This window comes from Coregonus lavaretus, assembly GCF_964263955.1.
Source record: "Coregonus lavaretus genome assembly, chromosome: 17".
Lineage (NCBI taxonomy): Eukaryota > Metazoa > Chordata > Actinopteri > Salmoniformes > Salmonidae > Coregonus > Coregonus lavaretus.
This window is the reverse complement of record NC_140004.1, coordinates 39,286,195-39,313,447: the sequence shown is the minus strand read 5'-3', so window position 1 is coordinate 39,313,447 and position 27,253 is coordinate 39,286,195. Positions and strand designations below refer to the sequence as shown.

At 41.0% G+C, this 27,253-nt stretch overlaps 1 pseudogene across 1 annotated transcript in view; it reads left to right on the top strand.

Moving 5' to 3' along the window:
• Positions 1-27,253, top strand: part of LOC311144391 (importin-11-like) — a 305,649-nt pseudogene that overhangs the window by 37,297 nt on the left and 241,099 nt on the right. The window contains exon 5 of the transcript in view: positions 16,900-16,990. The product of the transcript in view is annotated as an importin-11-like (transcript). The remainder of the gene's footprint in view (positions 1-16,899; positions 16,991-27,253) is intronic.

The window sequence follows — 27,253 nt, the reverse complement described above, 5'->3', positions numbered from 1 at the left end:
ATACATAAAATAATACCATCTAATCCCCCCCTTTTTATTTTTTTAGCGGGGATGGATCAGCTTAATATTGCAGATAGATTGCATCTTCTATCAATGTAATTGTCTGCATCACTTCCAATCCCCCATGTTTATTTTTATTTTTTATATATATATTCCCCTTTATTACTTTTCAACCCCACCATCCTTTCCCTACTTGGAGTAAATTAGTGAACAACAACGCCCAGGCCTCTACTTCCGGTCTATACTTACTATCTACACCTTATGGACAGAGTTAATTTTACAATAATTCTATATCTATATATATATATATATATATATATTATTTATTTTTTTGCTCCTGAACTTCTTCTACTCTCAACCTCTCCGATCATTTTCATGATGTCCATCCGGTTTGCTTCTAAATGCCATATCTTTCTAACTGTGCTCTTTCCCAAAAGCTCCCAACATACAACCTATATACTTATTATGGACACAGTATGCTTACATTATTAGCTATCTTTGTTATTATTTGTTGTTATTTGTTATTAGTCCCATCCTTCAACTCTATTCAATACCTCCCATCTATCTCTTAACACCATCCATATAGGATTTCTATTTGCCATATATATTTCAACCGTACTGTGATGTTTTACAAAAGTTCTGAACCTTTCTATTCTCATTGCTTCTACAGATTGTGAATTAAAAATAAACATTTTTGCTAAAAGTATTATTATATTATTGATTGATTGACTATGACTTTTCAGATCACCCAGTAATGCTATCTGCAAGGTTAGTTCCAGGTAAATATTGCAATCCTTTAGCCATTCCTGGACCTGTGTCCAAAAACAAGCTACAAATGGACAGAACCAAAACAAATGATCTAATGATTCTATCTCTTCACAGCAAAATCTGCAGAGCTGGGAAGATTGTATCCCCCATATAAATAACATTCTATTGGTAGCAAGAATTTTATATAATAATTTAAATTGAAAGATTCTAATTTTTGAATCCGGTGTCATTTTGCGTGTCAGTTCATAAACACTATGCCATGGGATCGGTACGTCAAAGATCTCTTCCCAACTATTTTGCAATCTATATGGGATGGCTGTCAATCCTTTGGTCCTTAAGTGAAACTGATATACTTTTTTATTTATCACAGTTTTCCTTAACCAATTATTTCTTTAATGCAAGGCCGACAGACAAGTTCCTTACTTTCTCCCCCTTCAACTTTCCTCTTCCACTTTTGCGGTAAGGCTGCAATTATTTGGTTGTAATTTTGGGTAGAGCAGACATTTCCATATGTTTTTGTTAGCTGCATGTGCGACATAACTCCACCAGTCCTACCGATGATATCATTTACGAAGATTATACCTTTTTTAAACATTCTGTCAAAAAATAAAGGTTTTTTGTCAATTAGTATATTTGAATTTAACCACAATATTTGTTGCATTATTTGTTCTGTCGTTTCTGGAGGATTAAATTGAAATTGCAACCAACTTTCTATGGCTTGTTTTAGAAATAGTGACATTTGGGAGATTATTTCCTTTTCAAATAACTGAAAGTGAGAGGTTGTAATCTGAATAAAAGGAAAAAGGCCTTTCTTGAACAGTGGGTGAGACAATCTTACTAATTTGCTTGAGAACCAGTTCGGATTTAAGTATAACTTTTGGATGACTGAAGATTTTAGTGATAGGTCTAATGCTTTAATATTTAATAATTTCTGTCCTCCGAATTCATATTCATTATATAAATATGCTCTTTTAATTTTGTCTGGCTTGCCGTTCCAAATAAAATTGAATATTTTTTTCTCATATAATTTAAAAAACGGTTTGCTAGGCGTAGGCAAGACCATAAGCAAATAGGTAAACTGGAATAATACTAAAGAGTTAATCAGGGTGATTTTTCCACAAATTGACAGGTATTTTCCTTTCCATGGTAGTAAGATCTTATCTATTTTTGCTAACTTTCTATTAACATTTATTGAAGTGAGATCATTTATTTCCTTTGGGATATGTATTCCGAGTATATCTACATCACCATCAGACCATTTTATTGGTAAACTACATGGTAATGTAAAAATTGTATTTTTTAGTGATCCAATACGTAATATAGTACATTTGTCATAATTTGGTTTTAATCCAGAGAGGTTAGAAAATGTATCTAAATCCTCTATGAGGCTGTGGAGGGATTCTAGTTGTGGATCTAAAAGAAAACATGAATCATCTGCGTACAATGACACCTTTGTTTTTAAGCCCTGTATTTCTAATCCTCTGATATTATTATTGGATCTGATTTTAATAGCTAACATCTCAATGGCCACAATAAATAGATATGCCGATAGTGGACAACCTTGTTTCACTTTTCTTGACAGTTTAAAACTTTCTGAGAAATAGCCATTATTTACTATTTTACACCTAGGGTTACTATACATGATTTTGACCCATTTTATAAGAGATTCTCCAAAATTGAAATGCTCCAGGCATTTATATATAAATTCCAGTCGAACTTTATCAAATGCCTTTTCGAAGTCTGCTATGAATAGCAGGCCTGGTTTCCCATATTTTCCATAGTGTTCTATTGTTTCCAATACTTGCCTTATATTATCTCCAATGTATCTTCCATGTAAAAAACCTGTCTGATTAGAATGAATAATATCCGACAATACCTTTTTAATTCTATGCGCTATACATTTTGCTAGGATTTTTGCATCACAACACTGAAGTGTAAGTGGCCTCCAATTTTGTAAATGGACTGGATCTTTATATTTTCCACTTGTATCCTGTTTCAGTAATAATGAGATCAGACCTTCTTCTTGAGTGTCAGATAATCTACCATTTACATAGGAGTGGTTAAAACATGCTAATAACGGTCCTCTTAGTATATCAAAAAAGGTTTTGGACATTCCAACAATGTCCCAACAATACAAAGAATAATTGTAAAAATGAATATAAGCATGTGCATTTACTTATTCCTAACCTTGCCATATGTGGTTACATTTTACGTGCATTTATTTAAACCAATATATCTTCCTCATTACTTGACCCATCCTGATGAGAACCCAGAGCCCAGTCAGGTATTGATTACAAGTCTAGAAGGTTTTCCTCTAAATTAACCTCCACATTTTTCTATTGGGCTTTGTAACCATGGCAAGCCCATCCACCCCCAGGGACAACTTCATACAAACATTCAGAATTCCCAAATGGACAGTCCCATTGGTCCTCCCTTAACGTTTACAAAATTTCCCATATTCATTTACATACTGTCCTGGAGCTCCCTGAACTGGGTGTATTTCTTTGGCTGAACTAGTAACAATGATCTGTACAGTTATTTGTTTTACTGTGGTTTGGATCAATAAATGATTTTAACAGAGGTAGTATACAGCAAAATACCATTCCCATTACTACAAGTGCCATGCCTATCATGATTGCCATCTTTGTAAACATTGCTCCCCACTTCTGTTTAATTGTAGCATTTTCTCATATATGTATTAGTATCCTAACACATCAACATATGCAACTTTATCTTGACAATAATATCTAGGACATGTTAAGAATGGTGTCAACATCTTTAGCTTACATCATCTTTTTTCACCCATATCACAAGTATTATAACAATCAAAATAATCAATATCAATATCTAATCCATTAATTGCAATGACAACATCACTAGGCATTAATATTAATAACTTATTTAGATCAATTAGTCCACTTATAATTTATAATTATAATCAAATTAATTACCCAAAACAACTTTAGAGTGACAATTCTTAATTAGTCACCTTGGTTCCATCATTCAAAGTTAAAACTCTCACATTGGCACATATTGACACTGGCGGAATGTATATTTATATTATCATAATTCTAGCATTAACTTCCTCATAACAAGAATTACAACAGATCAGTATCTTAATGCATTCCTAGTCTAAATTACTATAAATTTAGCAGTGTATAATACCTCCTTAATCAACATACTACCTCAACTAACACTCCCTTCCTCTACCGGCACTCAATCTTCTGGCGTCTTCATTATGTTCTTCAGATAGCTTCATAGTTCATCTTGGATTGCCCATGGCAATGCCCCAATTCCAATGTCACACCTGAGCCTCCCCACCTCCACCATCATTCTGTTTTGTCCATTTGCAAACCAGTATACCCAAACTACGAAGAACGTTGCATTTGCATAGACCTCTCTCCTCCTGCTCAATCCACATGGATTCCTGTCACATTCTTGAGAGAAAAGGCACAAAAGAGAAGGCAATTGATTGCTTTGATTTGATGTTGGATTCAGGTCTCCTGGCAGAGGTGGTGTCAGACAGGAACGTCTTCAACGCCTTTGTTGTTCCTCTTCAGCCGGGTAGAGGGTTTTTGGTTTTTATTGAGGTTTACACCGTTCTGGACCGAATTATTTCTGCTTATGCATTACGACACCATCCGTAGTAACCTCAGGAAAGGACAGATCATAACAGTTCAGTTGAGTTAATTTCCAATCCAAAACATCCCTATTAACATTGTCTACATGACAAATCATTATGTTTCATCACTCATTCTTATACCCATTTCTATCTAATGCCTGATAGATTTTCCTTTGAGGGGTCCCTGTATTCCAAAGGCTATCTGTTTAAACACCCCCTAGTTTCACATTCTCCCATGAATTCTCCCAAATTATATAACCCAATTGTTTTATTGTAACATTCCTATATTTTTGCTCATAATCTATTTGACATTACTCTGGTGTTTCCCTTTCCTTGTTCCTATTCTAACAATTGCTTACACTTCTCTCCTCATCCTGGTTGATCATAAAATTGTTTATATTTAGGATTTCCTAAATATTACAAACATTCTGCTGGCCAATATGGTCTTTCCGAGTTCCTTATATGACAAAAGTTGTAGTTGAATCATAACACAGTCCTAGTAACTGTGAAGATTTTGAACTACTGTTAATTCTTTAAACGGAGATGTGGTGCATATTAGACTATTTTCTTTATTTAATTGTAATATAATATATTGTACTCATCTATATCAATCATTGTTTAACGGCTCCTTCAATTCCCTTTCTTCTGTATTTGGTATAGCTCTAACATGTACAGGGTTTAGTGCACTTTCCCAAGGAATAACTACTCCAATAACACTTCCCCCTGGAAATCTAACACCAAATACTACATCAAATTGTTTATCTGAGTCTTGGACTGTTCTCCTTATGTCTATGATTCACCTGTCTCTATCTTTCATTTCATTATCTTAAGGTCACACTACCCCATGTGACTTCCCCATACTCTTTGTGCTGGTTCCTCACACACCAATAATATTTTAACCCTTGTATTTTAATAGTGATCCCTTCCTGCATTTTAGTTATGGTTCCTGCCTGTGCAAGAATATACATTCTAATCCTGTCTATATCCCTTCTATGTCTTGTTCTTCTGCTCTCTACTATTATCAGTACTCCATTCCCCTTATTCTCAGGGAACTAGTCAAGTGTAGAGAAATCAATGATAATGATATCTGGTGCGTCTTGGAGGTCTGGAATCTCTCGGTGGTCTGGAATCTCTCGGCGGTCTGGAAGGTCTTGAAAGTCTCTTAATAATCAGTTCCCTCACTCTGGTACAATGGTTTAGATGATACCCGATCGCGCTCCCCTCTATCCGTACCGTCGTTGGTGTAACCTGAACAACGATGTATGGTCACTTTAGTTGTTAACCTTCCCCCGTCACTAGGGTCTCCGGATCAGCCAGAGTCCCTCTCAATCTATTGACATCGGTCTGCGAAGAGTGTCCTTCTACCAGCCTACCCATAGGGAAGCTCGGAGTTACTGCTGCAAAGACATACAAGCACAGACACACACAAAATACAACAATGCTACCCAATGGCTGAGGTTGGAACACTCCTATGGTGAAAACATGGATCTAAGTATCTGTCTCCACCACTTTTACCATAATTAAGGTAGCCAACAACACCTGGTACAGGCCCCTCCACATAGGGTCTTTCCAGCTCTTTCTTCTTTAGTCTTTTGCCATCACATAGTCTCCAAGGCGCAGAGAATGCTCAGACTCTCCTACTCAGTTGGGCAGAGTTATCTTCACCCATGAAAATAAAATCTTAGGAGCATTGTTAGGTTAGGTGAGACACAGTATGCTACTGATGTCCTCTCATCCGTCAAGAGAAGCCTTGAGATTATGAAGCACACCTGCTTCCAGCTTGTTGTAGACAGACCTCCTCTACACCCTGCCTCCTATCACAAAAACAAAAAAGATTTAACCTAACCCACAACACATTATTACTACTGCTCATATCCTTAATACAATTTGCATATATTACCACAAAAAAATTAAAACCATTAAAACATTAAAACTCCTGTAAACCCAAAAAATATTACAACACCTTTAAAACCCCTGTAAGCCCCAAAAAACAAAATCTTTAACACCTTTCCCCCTTTGGACACATGCATCACATCGTGATTAATGTGTTCAAAAAACAAAAGAACAACAACACTGCTTGTTAAACCAAAAATAATAACTAAACTTAAAATGACAACCCTTGAGCATATCTTTACTTAACTGTATCCCATATCACTATTCAAGTAATACCTCTCCTTCAGGACTAACTCTCTCACTTCATCCTTGTCCTGTTTGGACTAATTTATATATGGGATTTTTTTCCAAATTATATACTTCTTTACAATTATCCTTATTATATCTAACCCCCTAATTCAGCATGCCTCTAGAATGTGGTCCTCTGTAGCTCAGCTGGTAGAGCACAGCGCTTGTAACGTCAAGGTAGTGGGTTCGATCCCCGGGACCACCCATACAAAAAATAAATAAAAAAATGTATGCACGCATGACTGTAAGTCGCTTTGGATAAAAGCGTCTGCTAAATGGCATGTTATTATTATTAATTTACAGTGCGGGTGATCAGGTCACACTATAAAGCCAGGACAGATTTCAGAGGTCATTGAAATCATTCAATGAATTGTTTCATCCAATAGTATACTACTCTTAACAACCATCAAGATAATTGGATAAATGTTGTATCCCGACTGTACAGTAAGTCCTTAGTACAGCTCTTTTCAAAATAAATCACACATATTTACTTATCCCTCAGTAAATAAAAACCCACATTACATGTGTATGCCCCTTTAAGATATTTAACTTCCATCCCGTCAAAAAACCCAAAATATAAATAAAAATCCTATACAGCTAACATTTCATACTAAGTAGTTTGTTTGTGGTTATTTGAACATCAGATAGTAAAACAATAAACAAACAAAAAATGGCCAGGCCTTATTTATAGTCTCAGAAAATATTTCTAAGAAAAGAGAATCACTCCCCCCTTTTTTCTGGAAGAAAAAGTACAAATTTAGTTGGTTTCCATTTTGATACCTCTTAATCAAAATCCACACAATCTAAATTCGAAATTCTAACTCTCTTGCCACATCTCCTGATCCCTCCTTTCCGAAAACCCTCAAGAACATCACTTGTGACTGCTCCCTTCTCCGGTGAATTACACAATTCATCGCACATAAAACAAAATAAAATCCCATAAGATTTAAACCCCTAGGCTTTTCCTTAGCCGCACTGCTACCACTCAATCACTCCAACATGCTTTGTGACATCGAAAACTCAAACATGCTATCCCTTGCCTCGTTTGTTTTACTTTCCCACATGCCTGTGGCCCTAGCAGAGCAAGGGAAACAACTACTTCAAGGTCTCAGAGCGAGTGAAGTCACCGATCGAAATGCCACCAGCGCACACCGCTAACTAGCTAGCCATTTCACACCGGTTACACTCACCCCCCTTTTGACCTCCTCCTTTTTCCACAGCAACCAGCGTCAACAGCATCAATGTTGCTTCCGTCCCTCTCCTCGCCCCTACCTGGGCTCGAACCAGGGACCCTCTGCACACATCGACAACAGTCACCCTCGAAGCACCGTTACCCGTCGCTCCACAAAAGTCGCAGCCCTTCTACCAAAATAGTTTACTAATGTGATGATGGTTTCCCCATTACCTTCTGTGGACATACCCCTTCTTTAACTATTATTAGTCCCTCTGATCTGCATTTAATCTGGACCCCCATTCTACACAGTGTATCTCTTCCTACTAAATTAACTGGAATTTGTTCTGACACTAATATATGTACACATAGCTTTTTCCTGCTTTTATTCTACTGGAACTGTCATATGTATTAACTACGTTTGTCATGAAAATTCTACTGGCTGTGCATCTTTGCCTGACATGGTTTTGGTGAGAGGCATAATTTGGATTTACACATGAGTAAGTTGCTCCAGTATCTATCATCATTGGGGTGCCTCTATTCTTCACCTGAACCTTTAGCATAGGTTCTTCATCAGCCTACATAGTTACTGTCACTAGCTGACCCTCCCCTTTACGATTCTCTGGGCACCCATAGTATCCATGATTTTTTATATATTTTTTTATTGTCCTTCTGTGTCTTAAATTTGCTTTTCCCAGATAATAATAATAATAACATGCCATTTAGCAGATGCGACTTACAGTCATGCGTGCATACATTTTTGTATATGGGTGGTCCCGGGGATCGAACCCACTACCCTGGCGTTACAAGCGCCATGCTCTACCAGCTGAGCTACAGAGGACCACAGATGAGCGTATAGTGCCTTTTACTGATAATGTTATAATTGTAGCCTATTGCATTACTTTAGTTTAAAATATAAGTTTGTTTATTCAACAAATCTAGAACCCACTATAAGTTGGTGCTATTCCCTCAGCATAATAGCCAAAGCTCCTTGCATCCCCTGGTTCACGTAACGAAAATGAATTATCGTTCTAGAATTCACCAACTATTCGCATACATCACTGGTGTCACGCAAACCACAGAACAAAGCAACAACAACCAGAACCTGTCACATAAATGTCCTCCATCCAACTATTAAAACTTGCTTCAAATATCTCTTTCAGCTCGACACAGTCAAGCAAGTACGACTCTCTTTTACCCGAGAACTAGATCATGGCATTAGAAAAGTCTATTCACAACCCAACAATAACTAATAGTATATTTATATTCATATTAATAAAATACCTTACTTTTATTCCAGTCTACCTAAACAATTCAAATTATGGCCACAACTCTATCGCAATTGCCAGTCCGCTATTCAAATGTATGTAACTGTCCTTTCTGATTACACTATAGTCACTCCTCCTTCTTTCCCGTTGAATAAGTGAGTCCTTCAGTCTGAAAAGACGCAGGCTGCTAAATCGTCCAGTCTTATCCTGACTCTTCCGTCAATCTAAACAACCCACAACCATAGTTGAACTATACTTAAAAAAACCTAGACTCTAATCAGCGATGCAGAATCTATGCTTTATTTAAATGACAAGTTAATCCTCCTTTTTTCCAATGATAATGGTCAGTAGTTTTAGTATCTGGCACATACCACACTATCAGAAAATAGCTTTGAAGGACACATATCTCACACGCTCAACGTAAACAACTTAGCAGTCAACGAGTCAAACCCACATTCATTGATTTGGAAACAGATCTAATAACCTAACCAAATGAATTATATTTCCCCCCTAATATACTAAATTCCTTGACTATATCACCTCTGCTTCTGAAATAATAGATAACTTATTATAATGCTTAATTCTACCACATGCTCTATGTACTTTCTCTCATCTCCACGTAAGTCTACGTGTTTGGGCGTGCAAGTCAACACCTATAATTTTATCCAATCCCTCTTAATAAATTACACTCCCATAAAATTCATTCTATTCTAATATATATTCACATCTACCAAACCATTAATGTTTCTAATGATTCTTTATTGCCACAAATCAATTAATCACAATCTAGTCTCAGCGGAACGAACAACAAATTACCCAAATCCTTCCTCTCAGTCATAGAATCCTCCCAGAATCGTATATGCTGGTCACTATTCCCTGATCTTACAAAATTCTATGACAGGCATTGTTGTACGAAACTCCAAGATATCATTTACAAGAATAGCTTATTATTCCACCGTATATATAATTATCTTACACACCTCTATATCTCATCATTCAAACTTCAGAGTGCGACTCACTTACACCATTTATACCACTCTTATTCCATATTTATACAATGTTATTCTCAAACGCGCTTAATTACTATTTGTATAACCTACAGGAATATTTTATTCTATCAGAGGGCCCAAATTTGGAATGTTAACCCTATCCCAGTTATTATTTTACTGTAGTCAATTTATCATAATACTACATCACCTCTAAAGTTTCCAAATATAATGTCAGAAACATACCCTAAAAGATTGATCAAAATACAATGCATAGACGTCATATGATCACACCGGTACACGTGACCTGTTCCTCCAACAGGATTTATTCTACCCCTCCTGGTAACGTGAATTTTCTACACTTAGTTTGTCAATGAATATCCACGCACCATTTATTCTTCTCTTTCCTAATGTGAGATTTGGCACGCCCTTTCTCCATCAGACAGAAGCTTCAAACGACCTCAAATATATTTCCTTTCCTTACAGAAAGGCTATTTACTTGCAGGATTTCTTATTATTCTCACTCACACAGATGAGCAGCCACTTGTGCCTAAATGAATCAGACAGTTGAATGACTCACAGCCGCCCAAGCAAACCATTCACCCACACAAGATGAGCAGACCTACTCAATTTAACACTTTCTCTATATTCTGAAGCCCTTGTGGCTATTTAACCCGTTCACCTACTCAGGATGACCTAACTTTTTTACCTGATCGACCCTGCCTAACTTTGGCATCACCACAACACAGGATGATGCCCCACCTACCCGAGCAGACCTCTAACAATGAATTCCTCATTAGAGCGATAACCGTAGGTCCCAAATTTAGCTAGCCACCTGCCCGTTCAGCCCTCTGGAGTGCTAATTTTAGCTCTCCAAAGCGGTATCCACAGGATTTCTATTTATTTAGCCCTCTAGGTGATACACTTCCCCCACACACCTGGACTTCTACTACGCTTTCCTAAGCGACCTGTAAATTCGGCCCTCTTTCTCTGATACACTTCCACGACACAGAGAAAGAGCGTTGTTGCACAGGATTTCGCCTACCTAAGCAGTCCTCAAGACGATTCACTTCCACTACACATCTAGAGTGGTATTTGTAGGTCTTTTTAACATGTTATTGTCTGATCACTCAACCAGCTGGACAGCCGCCCGTGCCGAAATGACCCAAACAGAGCGATCAGCAAAATGAATCTAATGAGTCGACTGAATCGAACAGACGGAACGAACAAATGAATCATATGATTTGAACAAACGGTTCAGACGAACAACAGAGTGACATCGACATGTATTCTTAAATCCAAAAGCTCCCAGTCTCTAATTTTCAGGTTCTTAAATTTGGAGAGACCTACTTGGTATTCTGCTGCTGAGGCCGGGCCCCGGATCGAACCATACAACATTATACTATATAAGTAAGAACTTGGCTTACCTATTAAATGCGTCCACTTTTGTTTGTGTGGTCCGTCCAAGCCGTTTCATAACTTCAGATGTACACCGTCTCTGGCCCATTTTATCAACTCCTGGCAAAGCTCGCCAAATATGTTGTAGAAATATATATGACTCGAAAGTAATCAACTCAAACATATCTCTCAAGAAACTGGAGCCTGTGAATCCAAAAATTAGACTTTTATTATCTAATAACGAAAGCCGAGCAGGTCCATGAAACGGCTGTCTCTCTTTGGCTTAGAGCTCCCTTTTATACACACACACAAATGCACAAACATACTTCCATGGCATATTCAGTTACCCCCTTATGGCAAATTCCTAACTTATTTTAGTTCTGCACCACCCTTCTTTTCCAACGTCCAGCTGTCACACAATGTCCACTCCAAAAGGTCATGAATGCTTTTTGCTATATGAAGCCTCTCATTCTATCATTCTATTGGCTGCGTGGCCTAGGCCCCTTCTTAAAAAAGAACTAAGGTAATGCATACAATGTGTCCATAATAAGCCCATGGGCCACAGTTTGAGAGCCCCTGTGACAGAGCACATACAGTGGGGAAAAAAAGTATTTAGTCAGCCACCAATTGTGCAAGTTCTCCCACTTAAAAAGATGAAAGAGGCCTGTAATTTTCATCATAGGTACACGTCAACTATGACAGACAAATTGAGAAAAAATAATCCAGAAAATCACATTGTAGGATTTTTAATGAATTTATTTGCAAATGATGGTGGAAAATAAGTATTTGGTCAATAACAAAAGTTTCTCAATACTTTGTTATATACCCTTTGTTGGCAATGACACAGGTCAAACGTTTTCTATAAGTCTTCACAATGTTTTCACACACTGTTGCTGGTATTTTGGCCCATTCCTCCATGCAGATCTCCTCTAGAGCAGTGATGTTTTGGGGCTGTCGCTGGGCAACACAGACTTTCAACTCCCTCCAAAGATTTTTTATGGGTTTGAGATCTGGAGACTGGCTAGGCCACTCCAGGACCTTGAAATGCTTCTTACGAAGCCACTCCTTCGTTGCCCGGGCGGTGTGTTTGGGATCATTGTCATGCTGAAAGACCCAGCCACGTTTCATCTTCAATGCCCTTGCTGATGGAAGGAGGTTTTCACTCAAAATCTCACGATACATGGCCCCATTCATTCTTTCCTTTACACTCTACAAACAAGCAAGAGTTCTGGCTCTCACAGACCTGTAACTTCTTCTTTAAGAGGCTCCTCTGTCCTCCACTCGTTACCTGTATTAATGGCACCTGTTTTAACTTGTTATCAGTATAAAAGACACCTGTCCACAACCTCAAACAGTCACACTCCAAACTCCACTATGGCCAAGACCAAAGAGCTGTCAAAGGACACCAGAAACAAAATTGTAGACCTGCACCAGGCTGGCAAGACTGAATCTGCAATAGGTAAGCAGCTTGGTTTGAAGAAATCAACTGTGGGAGCAATTATTAGCAAATGGAAGACATACAAGACCACTGATAATCTCCCTCGATCTGGGGCTCCACGCAAGATCTCACCCCGTGGGGTCAAAATGATCACAAGAACGGTGAGCAAAAATCCCAGAACCACACGGGGGGACCTAGTGAATGACCTGCAGAGAGCTGGGACCAAAGTAACAAAGCCTACCATCAGTAACACACTACACCGCCAGGGACTCAAATCCTGCAGTGCCAGACGTGTCCCCCTGCTTAAGCCAGTACATGTCCAGGCCCATCTGAAGTTTGCTAGAGTGCATTTGGATGATCCAGAAGAGGATTGGGAGAATGTCATATGGTCAGATGAAACCAAAATAGAACTTTTTGGTAAAAACTCAACTCGTCGTGTTTGGAGGACAAAGAATGCTGAGTTGCATCCAAAGAACACCATACCTACTGTGAAGCATCATGCTTTGGGGCTGTTTTTCTGCAAAGGGACCAGGACGACTGATCCGTGAAAAGGAAAGAATGAATGGGGCCATGTATCGTGAGATTTTGAGTGAAAACCTCCTTCCATCAGCAAGGGCATTGAAGATGAAACGTGGCTGGGTCTTTCAGCATGACAATGATCCCAAACACCACCCGGGCAACGAAGGAGTGGCTTCGTATGAAGCATTTCAAGGTCCTGGAGTGGCCTAGCCAGTCTCCAGATCTCAACCCCATAGAAAATCTTTGGAGGGAGTTGAAAGTCCGTGTTGCCCAGCGACAGCCCCAAAACATCACTGCTCTAGAGGAGATCTGCATGGAGGAATGGGCCAAAATACCAGCAATAGTGTGTGAAAACATTGTGAAGACTTACAGAAAACGTTTGATCTGTGTCATTGCCAACAAAGGGTATATAACAAAGTATTGAGAAACTTTTGTTATTGACCAAATACTTATTTTCCACCATAATTTGCAAATAAATTCATTAAAAATCCTACAATGTGATTTTCTGGAAAAAAATTCCTCATTTTGTCTGTCATAGTTGACGTGTACCTATGATAAAAATTACAGGCCTCTCTCATCTTTTTAAGTGGGAATTGGTGGCTGACTAAATACTTTTTTTCCCCACTGTACATTCATTTAAACATAGTCATGTTTATTATATTTTACCTTTGACCTCTCCCTACATTTGGCTTAATGATACATAAAATAATACCATACTCTCTGCTTGTCTGTCTGGCTCACTGTCTATCTCTCTGTTTGGCTCTCTGCCTGCCTGTCTGGTCTCTGTCTGGCTCTCTGTCTGGCTCTCTGCCTGCCTGCCTTTCTGGCTCCTCTGTCAGGCTCGCTGTCTGTCTGACTCTCTGCCTACCTGCCTTTCTGGCTCTCTGTCTGGCTCTCTGTCTGTCTGTCTGGCTCTCTCTGCCTTTCTGCCTTTGTGTCTGTCTGCCTATGTGTCTGTCTGTCTGCCTGTGTGTCTCTGTCTGTCTGTGTGTCTCTGTCTGTCTGTGTGTCTCTGTCTGCCTGTATGTCTCTGACAGTCCGCATGTGTGTCTCTGTCAGTCTGCCTGTGTGTCTCTGTCAGTCTGCCTGTGTGTCGCTGTCTGTCTTCTGTCTGTCTGTTTGCCTGACTGTCTGCCCAGGGGAGTGATAGAACACAGAATGAATGAAATCTAGCCATCAGTCTCCTCCTGTTATTACAGTGGCCAATGTAAAGGATTGGCCTTCTCAACTCTAAGGTTAGCAAAACGTGTCTTTTGATCTAAGGTTATACATGTATGACAGGAGAAAAAAACCCTCAGTCGTAATAGTTTTGACAGATTTCATTTATTTTCCTCAGCACAGGGTCATTGCTCATGTTCCGGCGACAGCTGGTGACAGCGTTGGCCTGTTAGCCAGATCTGTTGCCAACTCCTCTGTCGTACATCGAGCTAACAAATGTTAGGGGAGTTGGCTAAAGCACTAACTGATCTGGCTACAAGGCTAGGTCAGCGTTTGTTTGACAATAGATGATCATCCATACTTCTATGTGACATCACTATAAACCGTTATTAGTGGTTCCCTTTGGACAAAAATGTGCGTAATTCAGAGGAAGATCTAGGTAATATGCCCACAGCTATTGGGCATTGGTACACACAACGCCTCTGGCACTGCCAAGCCTATTTCAGCGTCTCTGGCTCCAGTAATCGGTAGTTATAAAAGCCTGTGGTACATCAGATTGATTTGTCTGCCTTTGTTTGCCTTTGAAAGGAATGATATCATGCCTTTGAAAGTAATGATATCGGGCTCATTTGTTACCATGCTTTGTAATCTATTAGATATTAGATATGCATGGCTGTTTTTTTACCTGGGGATTTGTTAAGGACTCTTGGAAGATTATTCCAAATGAGGACTAAAAGAGATCTAATCAAATCAAATCTCCCTCCCTCCCTCCCTCTCTGTCTTTGTCAAAATTGGCATAATTGTTCCCTATGGCCATGCTGTTCTGTTGGTGTGTGGAGTAGAGCAGAAGCTCTGTAATAACCTGTCTGATACAGGGCTCCGTCCCTGTCTTTGTCTCTCTTCTCTGGGTGCGCCAGTCACATGACTATGCCGCACACACAACACACAGTGCTGGAGAGCAGGGGTGTGTTAGGATGCCCGTCTGCAGCAGGAAACTAGGGTGACCGGTTGCATCACCGCCTGGTATGGCAACTGCTTGGTATCGGACCATAAGGCTCTACAGAGGGTAGTGCGTACGGCCCAGTACATCACTGAGGTCAAGCTTCCTGCCATCCAGGACCTCTATACCAGGCAGTGTCAAAGGTAGGCCCAATAAATTGTCATGGCTCCAGCCACCCTAGTCATGTTCTCTCTGCTACCGCACGGCAAGCGGTACCGGAGCGCCAAGTCTAGAACCAAAAGGCTCCTTAACAGCTTCTACCCCAAGCCATAAGACTGCTGAACAATTAATCAAATGGCCACCCGGACTATTTACATTGACCCCCTTTTTTACGCTGCTGCTATTCACTGTTTATTATCTATGCATAGTCACTTTACCCCTACAAACATGTACATATTACCTCAATTACCTCGACTAACCCGTACCCCGCACATTGACTCGGTACCGGTACCCCTGTATATAGCCTCGTTATAGTTATTTTATTGAGTTACTTTATTACGTTTATTTAGTAAATATTTTCTTAACTGTATTTTCTTAAAACTGCATAGTTGGTTAAGGGCTTGAAAGCATTTCACTCTTGTATTCGGCACATGTGACAAATACAATTTGATTTGATTTGAATAGGGTATAGTGTTAGGGTGCCCATCTGCAGCAGGAAACTAGGGGTAATAGGGTCTAGTGTTAGGGTGCCCATCTGCAGCAGGAAACTTGGAGTAATAGGGTCTAGTGTTAGGGTGCCCATCTGCAGCAGGAAACTAGGAGTAATAGGGTCTAGTGTTAGGGTGCCCATCTGCAGCAGGAAACTAGTGGTAATAGGGTCTAGTGTTAGGGTGCCCATCTGCAGCAGGAAACTAGGAGTAATAGGGTCTAGTGTTAGGGTGCCCTCACCTTCTGACTCAAATGAAACTGCAATCTTTGACAGACACCAGCCATGACTAAGGTGAATATGTAGGACTCAATGGATTACAAGCTTAACCCTGGTAGACTGTGAGGTTTGCCTCAGTATCTCTCAGCCTCCAGAATGAGTGGAGGTGGTTTGAGTGATGGGGTCTTCACTACCTGCTCTCTCTCTCTCTCTCTCTCTCTCTCTCTCTCTCTCTTCTCTGTCTGTCTGTCTGTCTGTCTGTCTGTCTGTCTGTCTGTCTGTCTGTCTGTCTGTCTGTCTGTCTGTCTGTCTGTCTGTCTGTCTGTCTGTCTGTCTGTCTGTCTGTCTGTCTGTCTGTCTGTCGTGTAGCTATCCCAATCTGCAACCTGGCTGTTGTTACAGTATGTTACACTATATGAATGTGTATTAACGTCTCAATATCCAGGTACTAGCTGATTGGTTCTCCCCCTCCCTCTGTTGTCCAGGTACAAGCTGATTGGTTCTCCCCCTGCCTCTGTTGTCCAGGTATAAGCTGATACGCCGGCGGGTCATCTGGCTCAAAGGACAGTGGATATTAGTGAAGTTTAAATCTGACCTGCGGCCGCTGCTCTACGAGGTTACACACACACACACACACACACACACACACACACACACACACACACACACACACACACACAGAAGAGTAGTGAAAGCCATGATTAGGGTGGTAGACACAGTTAATATAGTGCTTACTGGTCCCCCTAGTAGCAACAAGTGTTGCTCACACACTTCACAAGGCAGGACAAATGGCCAGTTACTTCTACCGAGATGGTGTGAGTGTCAGGAGACTAAAGCTGCCAAATTGGCCATGCGAACACAATGTAGTACGCTAATTGCTGAGCTGCTTCTAATGATGCATCCATGATGGCTTTCTGGCTAATTATCCCGTCAAAGTGATGCTCTATACACAAACAGTGCCCTAGAGTCCAGAGATGTCTGGGCGTTGGCTACATCTGCAAGAGAAACACTGTTTGGAAGTGGGCTATTAACTGAATAATATTCATATCCATTATTTGCCCTAAACCAGACTTGAAATTGCCTTCTTCACCACAGTGCCCAATTATACATGAATGCATTTCCAAATAGCCTACTCACTACAGAGAGATGAATACTTCACTTCCAGTGAAGACGGTGGGGGTGATTGGGGAGCGTTCAATAACGTGCTGTTTGTAGAGAGTTGCAAACTCTAGCTGGCTGGTTACCATCTGCTGCTGTGTTCTGCTGCGGCTTTTCATGAACACTACTCACATAAAGGACTATTCCCAGAAAAGCCTGGTCCTTGGGCCATGTACTGGCCTTTCTCTATGTAATGTAGTTGGTCAACACTCGTGCATAAACCTTACTCTGCCCTGGTTCTCTATTGATTACTGACAGACTGACCATTTAATAATTTATGCTTCCTGATCAATACTTCAATTAGGGACTGCTGGTGCCCTGATTAGCAACATTAGTGTCACAGTAATTGATGATAGCAAAACACATGTTCTGGCTCTGAAAACTGACCCACTTATCAATCAAAACAGCTACTTGTTATCAATAACTCCAGTCACCAATAACCAGCTCCTGGTTATCAATGACTCCAGTCACCTATAACCAGCTACTGGTTAACAATGACTCCAGTCACCAATAACCAGCTACTGGTTATCAATGACTCCAGTCACCAATAACCAGCTCCTGGTTATCAATGACTCCAGTCACCAATAACCAGCTCCTGGTTATCAATGACTCCAGTCACCAATAACCAGCTCCTGGTTATCAATGACTCCAGTCACCAATAACCTAATTGCATTCTAAACTGCAGACCATGATTAGTTGATTAATGGAGTCAGATGTGGTAACAGGTGTTGGGGCAAAGTTGTGTCACCAATCAGGCCCCCGAGGACTGGAGTTGCACATCCCTGCCCTAATGTGTTACACACCCAATACATATTGGTCCGGTAAATTTCTCAAATGGCCGGTAAATTAAAATCTTCCTGGTCACGTTTTCCGGCAACACATTTTCCTAACGGAAACCCTGGCATGCATGCACACATGCACACACACACAGACAGCATTTATCAGTGTATTCATGAGGTGAGTGAGTCACACAAGTCCTAGATCCCTGTAGATTGCTGGCTGCCAATGTTCCTCAGTCCTCATCCTCACTTCATAATCCGCTTCTGAAACCCATCGGATTCTTCCTCTGTTTACCCAAACCACGGCTAAAAATACTTCCTGGTTTCTGATTGCTTCAATTTTGCAAGCCTTCCTCAGCTCAGCGGGAGGGAGCTGTTTTTCCAGATCGTTAAGCCTGCTTAATGGGGTGTTTCACGCTGTGGCGGTGGCACTCTTCGGCCCACTTTGTCCCACTTTCTATCACTCCAGCTAGGCTGTTTGTCATGTGAGATCTACAATAGCCATATAGAGAAGTAGCCTCGTACGAACCATCCTCTGTGTAGCGAAACAGAATGTAAGCTCACAAGATCAGGATGGTTCGTACCAGGCTAGTAGAGAAGGGGCTGTGGAACATCTAAACCAGATTTCACTGACGTCTTTACTGAGCATCACAGTCATTATCCATGCTGTGGGATGTTTGAGTTGGCATCGCTTCACCACAACAAATAATGGAAATGGATGCTGTTGCCTTGACTGCAGAAAGAGAACACAAATCGACAGAGATGTGACAATCCAGAGGTGCTCATTTAAATGTAATTTACTGCATCTGCACAGTGACATGTCAAATGGCTGGCCTTTAGATGTCCACCTTTAGACCCTGTCCCGACAATGAGGGACTGATGGGGATAAGCTAGGTGTGTGTTTGTGTGTGTGTGTGTGTGTGTGTGTGTTTGTGTGTGTGTGTGCTCACACGCAAAGTGAATGTGCAAAGTGCATGCGTGCAAAGTGCTAGCCAATACAAGAAAGCGTTAAGAATGAAATGCAGTTCATTCTTATTATCGTTACAATGGAATCTCACTAAGGGTGGCATTCAGTGTTTCTAAATGAGTAGATCAAACACAGTTATTACTGCAAGTCATACACACCAAGCACATTCATTCCTTTCACTTCAGCCCAGATTCCATCTTGTCAATATACTGTAGGCGCTGACTAGTATTAACTCATTACAGAGGGGCAGTATAAGCTTAGTGTATAGTTAACACAGACAGAATAATACATTTGAAAGATTGTATATGCAGGGTTTCAAAGTGGTGCTTTCACATATTGGTTTATGTTGTTTTACACAAGGCTATTCAACTCGGCTGGGCACATACGGCATCAGTGCTCTGCTATTGGCTGTTCCCTCTGTACCAACATTAGCAGTGAGAGAAAGACCCTGCCATTACACACACACAGTCTTGCTTAACCTTCCGTCTCCGTAGCTTGTAGTCACTCCCATCACTCCATTCTGGCACCAATTTATTTTCCGCCCTCTGCTTTCCTCTCTTCCGTCTGGTCATTTGTTCTGTCTGGGCTCCATCACAGTGGCAGTGGGGGAAGATGAAGTAAAGGCCATACTCCATAACACTGGACGTCTTACAATGAGCTTTGTTTATCACACTCACTCACCCACTTCAAATTCATCTTATTACCTGACTCCATCTCCGGGTCTCTCTCAACAACTCTGTATTCAACCCCATCCCAGAGCAGTTGGCAGAATACCAACTTTGTTTTAGTTTTTTGGTGTTCTATAGGTGCAGGTCGAGACGGCCACAACTCTGAAACTCAATATCCTTTTCAAAATTGAAACTGGAATAATCCTTCTTTCAAACTCCATATTGTTATACACCTCTCCTTCCCTGTCACTGTAAAGTCACTCTGTGAAGATCTTCAGTTGGCCTGTCAGTGTCTCTTCTTTAACGTGTCATCACCTGTCGACGACTTTGAGTTGTTACCGGTGAGTGTCTTTTTTCTAGGGGAGAAAGGTTTTTAAAGCAAGTTGTTGATCATCTTTTATCCTGGCCTGGCTTTTTAAGATATTTAAAAAATATATGTTATTGGATAATGGGATGTTAAAATGCTCTCCCTCTCTTTGTCACTCTTTTCTGTCTCTTCCTCTCTCTCTCCCCCCCTCCCCCTCTCTCACCCTCCCTCCCCCCCTCTCACCCTCCTTCCCCCTCTCTCACCCTTCAATATCTGGAGTCTATATTCAGCCTGCTGTTCCAGCTGTTGCAGCAGGTGCCAGTGTGAGACACTAACATGCAGGTCCTCCATGTCATCTCCTGCGTCATCGAGAGGGTCAAAATCCAGGTGAGAGGTCAGGGGGTCAGGGGTCAAATCCCAAAGAGCTTATTGGCTAAAAATGAAGGGTTTTCTTCTTAGGGCTGGGCAATATAGCCGAGTGTACAAATCATTAAGGACACCTGCTATTCCCATGACATAGACTGACCAGGTGAATCCAGGTGAAATATATGATCCCTTATTGCTGTCACTTGTTAAATCCACTTCAATCAGTGTAGATGAAGGGGAGGAGACAGGTTAAAGAAGGATTTTTAAGCCTTGAGACAATTGAGACATGGATTGTTTAAGTGTGCCATTCAGAGGGTAAATGGGCAAGACAATAGATTGAAGTGCCTTTGAATGGGGTATGGTAGTAGGTGCCAGGCACACTGGTTTGTGTCAAGAACTGCAACACTGCTTGGTTTTTTATGCTCAACAGTTACCTGTGTGTATCAAGAATCACCACAACGCAAAGGACATCCAACCAACTTCACACAACTATGGGAAGCATTGGGGTCAACATGGGCCAGCATCCCTGTGGAACGCATTCGACACCTTGTAGAGTCCATGCCCCGACGAATTGAGGCTGTTCTAAAGCAAAAGGGGGGGCACAATATTAGGAAGGTGTCCTTAATGTTTTGTACACTCAGTGTAAATAATATTCACATCCAATATGGTTTGATATAATCTTGTCCTGTACAATGAACGTTTGTGTCTCCATCTTGCTCTTAAAATTAGTGTTGCATAATAGTAGGACAAAACTGACAGTGAAGTAGTCCTATTTTTAGAACTTTTCATAGGAATTTAAATCCTCTTTTGTTACTCGACCAATGGTTACCATTTTTATAGTTACAGTTGCGGCCAAAGATATTGGCACCCTTGCACTTTTCTTAAATCATTCCCTATCTCTTCTAAAATAAGTTAAATTTGAAAAAACATTGCACAACCAATTTTATTTATATTTTTTACTTAAGTTTAGCATTTTTATTTAGAAAATAAAGACATTTTTTGTTTATTTAAGAAAATACAAAGTGTTGGTATTCCTGATTCCATATATGATCATGAGTCATATAATGCCTGATGAGAGCACCATCAGGAATACCAACATTATGTATTTTCTTAAATGAAAACACATGATTACTCATCCACAACGACACAAAAATTAAGTGCAATATGCATGTGAATTCCATTTGTAAACATGGCTTAGACATTGTATAGGCCTATGCTATAATGTTGGGAGAGGCTATACGGACACGCCTGGTGCCCATATTGATCATTTATGTTGCGCAACTGAGAGTCAAATGGAGATGAATGGATTCGATTCAGTCATTTCAGTCAGTGGTCCTCATGAGCCCTTCACAGCAATCTTTTTATGCCCGCTAGCTGGCAACAACAGCAGCATGGCACTAGTTAAAACTTGTAAAAGAAAGTGATGTTTATTTCGATGGGCGTGGGAAAAATAATTTGTAGTGTTGGTCACCATCTGGATGTCACTGTGACATGCCAATTAGCCAACATAAAACGAGCCGTTGCAAATGACCAGTGCAAAGGCTTTGTATCGAGGTGCTTGCTACCCTCTCTGCTCCCGCCGACAGGTCTCCTAGAGTGAAGCAATATGGTTGAGTGAAGAGGCTAGTGCTTGCTGATGTGTTCCTTCCCATTGGACAGTTCCCACTCTATCGCGTCACCGGCGGTGACTAAAGTGGCCCATTTGTTCCATCCCAATTTATTTTATTTCGAGTAGGATAACAGCCTACACGAGAAATAACTTATAATATGGGTATTTGGTACTAGTAACCATCTGGATCTCACCGTGATACAGTCTACTGCTGCTGAATGGGGAGAGGGAAGTAGCTAGACGGTAACACAACAACACGGGGCCAGTGTCCTTCGCTCCCGCTTGCTGCAGTAAGGAGAGGGAAGTAGCTAGACGGTAACACAACAACACGGGGCCAGTGTCCTTCGCTCCCGCTTGCTGCAGTAAGGAGAGGGAAGTAGCTAGACGGTAACACAACAACACGGGGCCAGTGTCCTTCGCTCCCGCTTGCCGCAGTAAGGAGAGGGAAGTAGCTAGACGGTAACACAACAACACGGGGCCAGTGTCCTTCGCTCCCGCTTGCCGCAGTAAGGAGAGGGAAGTAGCTAGACGGTAACACAACAACACGGGGCCAGTGTCCTTCGCTCCCGCTTGCTGCAGTAAGGAGAGGGAAGTAGCTAGACGGTAACACAACAACACGGGGCCAGTGTCCTTCGCTCCCGCTTGCCGCAGTAAGGAGAGGGAAGTAGCTAGATAGTGTAGCCGATATCAGGCCAGGTAGACCGCTAAAGCACATTTATTGAACAGATCTTCGCCTAAGATGTACAACTACGGCATTAATGTCTACATACAAAAATAAAAAAATAAAGAATGATAAAAACTGAATGATTCTTACTCGACCAATGGTTACCATTTTTATAGTTACAGTTGCAGCCAAAGATATTGGCACCCTTGCACTTTTCTTAAATCATTCCCTATCTCTTCTAAAATAAGTTAAATTTGAAAAAACATTGCACAACCAATTTTTTTTTTTTTTTTTTAACTTAAGTTTAGCATTTTTATTTAGAAAATAAAGACATTTTTTGTTTATTTAAGAAAATACAAAGTGTTGGTATTCCTGATTCCATATATGATCATGAGTCATATAATGCCTGATGAGAGCACCATCAGGAATACCAACATTATGTATTTTCTTAAATGAAAACACATGATTACTCATCCACAACGACACAAAAATTAAGTGCAATATGCATGTGAATTCCATTTGTAAACATGGCTTAGACATTGTATAGGCCTATGCTATAATGTTGGGAGAGGCTATATGGACACGCCTGGTGCCCATATTGATAATTTATGTTGCGCAGCTGAGAGTCAAATGGAGATGAATGGATTCGATTCAGTCATTTCAGTCAGTGGTCCTCATGAGCCCTTCACAGCAATCTTTTTATGCCCGCTAGCTGGCAACAACAGCAGCATGGCACTAGTTAAAACTTGTAAAAGAAAGTGATGTTTATTTCGATGGGCGTGGGAAAAATAACTTGTAGTGTTGGTCACCATCTGGATGTCACTGTGACATGCCAATTAGCCAACATAAAACAAGCCGTTGCAAATGACCAGTGCAAAGGCTTTGTATCGAGGTGCTTGCTACCCTCTCTGCTCCCGCCGACAGGTCTCCTAGAGTGAAGCAATATGGTCGAGTGAAGAGGCTAGTGCTTGCTGATGTGTTCCTTCCCATTGGACAGTTCCCACTCTATCGCGTCACCGGCGGTGACTAAAGTGGCCCATTTGTTCCATCCCAATTTATTTTATTTCGAGTAGAATAACAGCCTACACGAGAAATAACTTATAATATGGGTATTTGGTACTAGTAACCATCTGGATCTCACCGTGATACAGTCTACTGCTGCTGAATGGGGAGAGGGAAGTAGCTAGACGGTAACACAACAACACGGGGCCAGTGTCCTTCGCTCCCGCTTGCTGCAGTAAGGAGAGGGAAGTAGCTAGACGGTAACACAACAACACGGGACCAGTGTCCTTCGCTCCCGCTTGCTGCAGTAAGCAGAGGGAAGTAGCTAGACGGTAACACAACAACACGGGGCCAGTGTCCTTCGCTCCCGCTTGCCGCAGTAAGGAGAGGGAAGTAGCTAGACGGTAACACAACAACACGGGGCCAGTGTCCTTCGCTCCCGCTTGCCGCAGTAAGGAGAGGGAAGTAGCTAGACGGTAACACAACAACACGGGGCCAGTGTCCTTCGCTCCCGCTTGCCGCAGTAAGGAGAGGGAAGTAGCTAGATAGTGTAGCCGATATCAGGCCAGGTAGACCGCTAAAGCACATTTATTGAACAGATCTTCACCTAAGATGTACAACTACGGCATTAATGTCTACATAAAAAAATAAAAAAATAAAGAATGATAAAAACGGAATGATTCTGAACACCCTCCCATGTCCCGAATTCGACAGACAAGTTTCTAATTCTCGCTGAAGTTTCTAGCCATATCTATAAACTAGCTAGCTGGTAAGGGTTCTTCTTCTTCCAACTGGCAGGTGCAAACACCACCACCTACTGTACTGGAGTGTGAGGCCTGTCACGGAAAGTATTAATAATAATAATAATAATAATAATAATAATTATTATTATAATTATAATAATAATTATAATTGTAACTATAATAATTATAATTCAGACCCCTTCACGTTTCAGCCTTATTCTAAAATGGATTTAAATTTTTGTTGTTGTTATCAATCTACACAAAATAATGACGAAGTGTAAACAGGATTTTAGAAATTTTTGCAAATGTATTAAAAATAAGAAACAGAAATACTTTATTTACATAAGTATTCAAACCCTTTGCTATGAGACTCAAAATTGAGTTCAGGTGCATCCTGTTTCCATTGATCATCGTTGAGATGTTTCTACAACTTGATTGGAGCCAACATGTGGTAAATTCAATTGATTGGACATGATTTGGAAAGGCACACACCTGTCTATGTAAGGTCCAACAGTTGACAGTGCATGTCAGAGCAAAAACCAAGCCATGAGGTCGAAGGAATTGTCCGTAGAGCTCCGAGACAGGATTGTGTCGAGGCACAGAGGTGACCAAGAACCCAATCGTCACTCTGACAGAGCTCAAGAGTTCCTCTGTGGAGATGGGAGAACCTTCCAGAAGGATAACCATCTCTGCAGCACTCCACCAATCAGGCCTTTATGGTAGAGTGGCCAGACAGAAGCTACTCCTCAGTAAAATGCATATGACAGCCCTCTTAGAGTTTGCCAAAAGGCACCTAAAGGACTCTCAGACCATGAGAAACAAGATTATCTGGTCTGATGAAACCAAGATTGAACTCTTTGGCCTGAATGTCAAGCGTCACATCTGGAGGAAACCAGGCACCGCTCATCACCTTGCCAATACCATCCCTACAGTGACGCATGGTGGTGGCAGCTGTGGACGTTGTGGATGCTGTGGATGTTTTTAAGCGCAGGGATGAGGGAAAGATGAACGGAGCAAAGTACAGAGAGATCCTTGATGAAAACCTGCTCCAGAGCACTCAGGACTTCAGACTGAGGTGAAGGTTCACCTTCCAACAGGATAATGACCCTAAACACACAGCCAAGACAACACAGGAGTGGCTTCTGGAGAAGTCTTTGAATGTCCTTGAGTGGCCCAGCCAGAGCCTGGACTTGAACCCGATCGATCATCTCTGGAGAGACCTGAAAATAGCTGTGCAGCGACGCTCCCCATCCAACCTGACAGAGCTTGAGAGGATCTGCATAGAGAAATGGGAGAAACTCCCCAAATACAGGCGTGCCAAGCTTGTAGCGTCATACCCAAGAAGAATTGAGGCTGTAATTGCTGCCAAAGGTGCTTCAACAAAGTACTGAGTAAAGGGTGTAAATACTTTTGTAAATATGATATTTCAGTGTTTTATTTTTAATAAATGTGCAAACATTTCTAAAAACCTGTTTTTGCTTTGTCATTATGTGTAGATTGTTGAGGGGAAAAAAATTGAATCAATTTTAGAATAAGGCTGTAACGTAACAAAATGTAGAAAAAGTGAAGGGGTCTGAATACTTTCCGAATGTACTGTATACCACTATATTCTCTTAACTAACCCTGAATAATTCCCTACAAACCTCACTACTCCCATCACCCCCACCCAAAATTTCACCCACTCCCCATTCCAGTCCAACCTCTCTTACCCTATCAAACAACCTCTCCCTTTCCACCTCATACATTTCACAAAATAATAATACATGTTCAACCATGTCCTCTACCATACATCCAATACCACATTCCAGTACCATGTTTCCCTATCAATTTCTAAGATTAATTATAATATGCCATTTAGCAGACACTTTTATCCAAAGCGACTTACAGTCATGCGTGCATACATTTTTTTTTTTTTTGTGTATGGGTGGTCCCGGGGATCGAACCCACTACCTTAGCGTTACAAGCACCGTGCTCTACCAGCTGAGCTACAGAGGACCACATTAATTCAATCCCGTATGCCCTAGTCTCATCCTACACAACATAACCTCCTCCCTTCTGTTCCCATTATATGACACTATCTCCCGTACAGATTTCCTTGTACTATACAAATGTCTGCCCTTACCACTTTCCTCCCATTGTCTCTGCCAGCAATCTAACCCACTAACCCACTCTGCCAGCAATCTAACCCACTAACCCCCTCTGCCAGCAATCTAACCCACTAACCCACTCTGCCAGCAATCTAACCCACTAACCCACTCTGCCAGCAATCCAACAGAACTGAATTTCAATACCATTTCTTTGTAACCCCAACAACAGCATCGTTATTTCTAACCATAAGTCCTCACGTTCTGACCTTCCAGATCTTAAACTACACAAAAATGATGCGGAGTCCGAACATATTACTACTCTTCTCGGTTGCACCTCCTCTATCCATTGCAATCCAACAGTTATCGCAACCATTTCTGTTGAATATACAGATAAATCATTAGTTTGTTTCTTGCATAGATTAACATCAAACTCAGGAATAAATACACCTGCTCCTGTCCTCCCATTCATGGGATCCTTTGAACCATCTGTATAGACTGCAAGACAAGAATAAAACGGACTAGTAATATA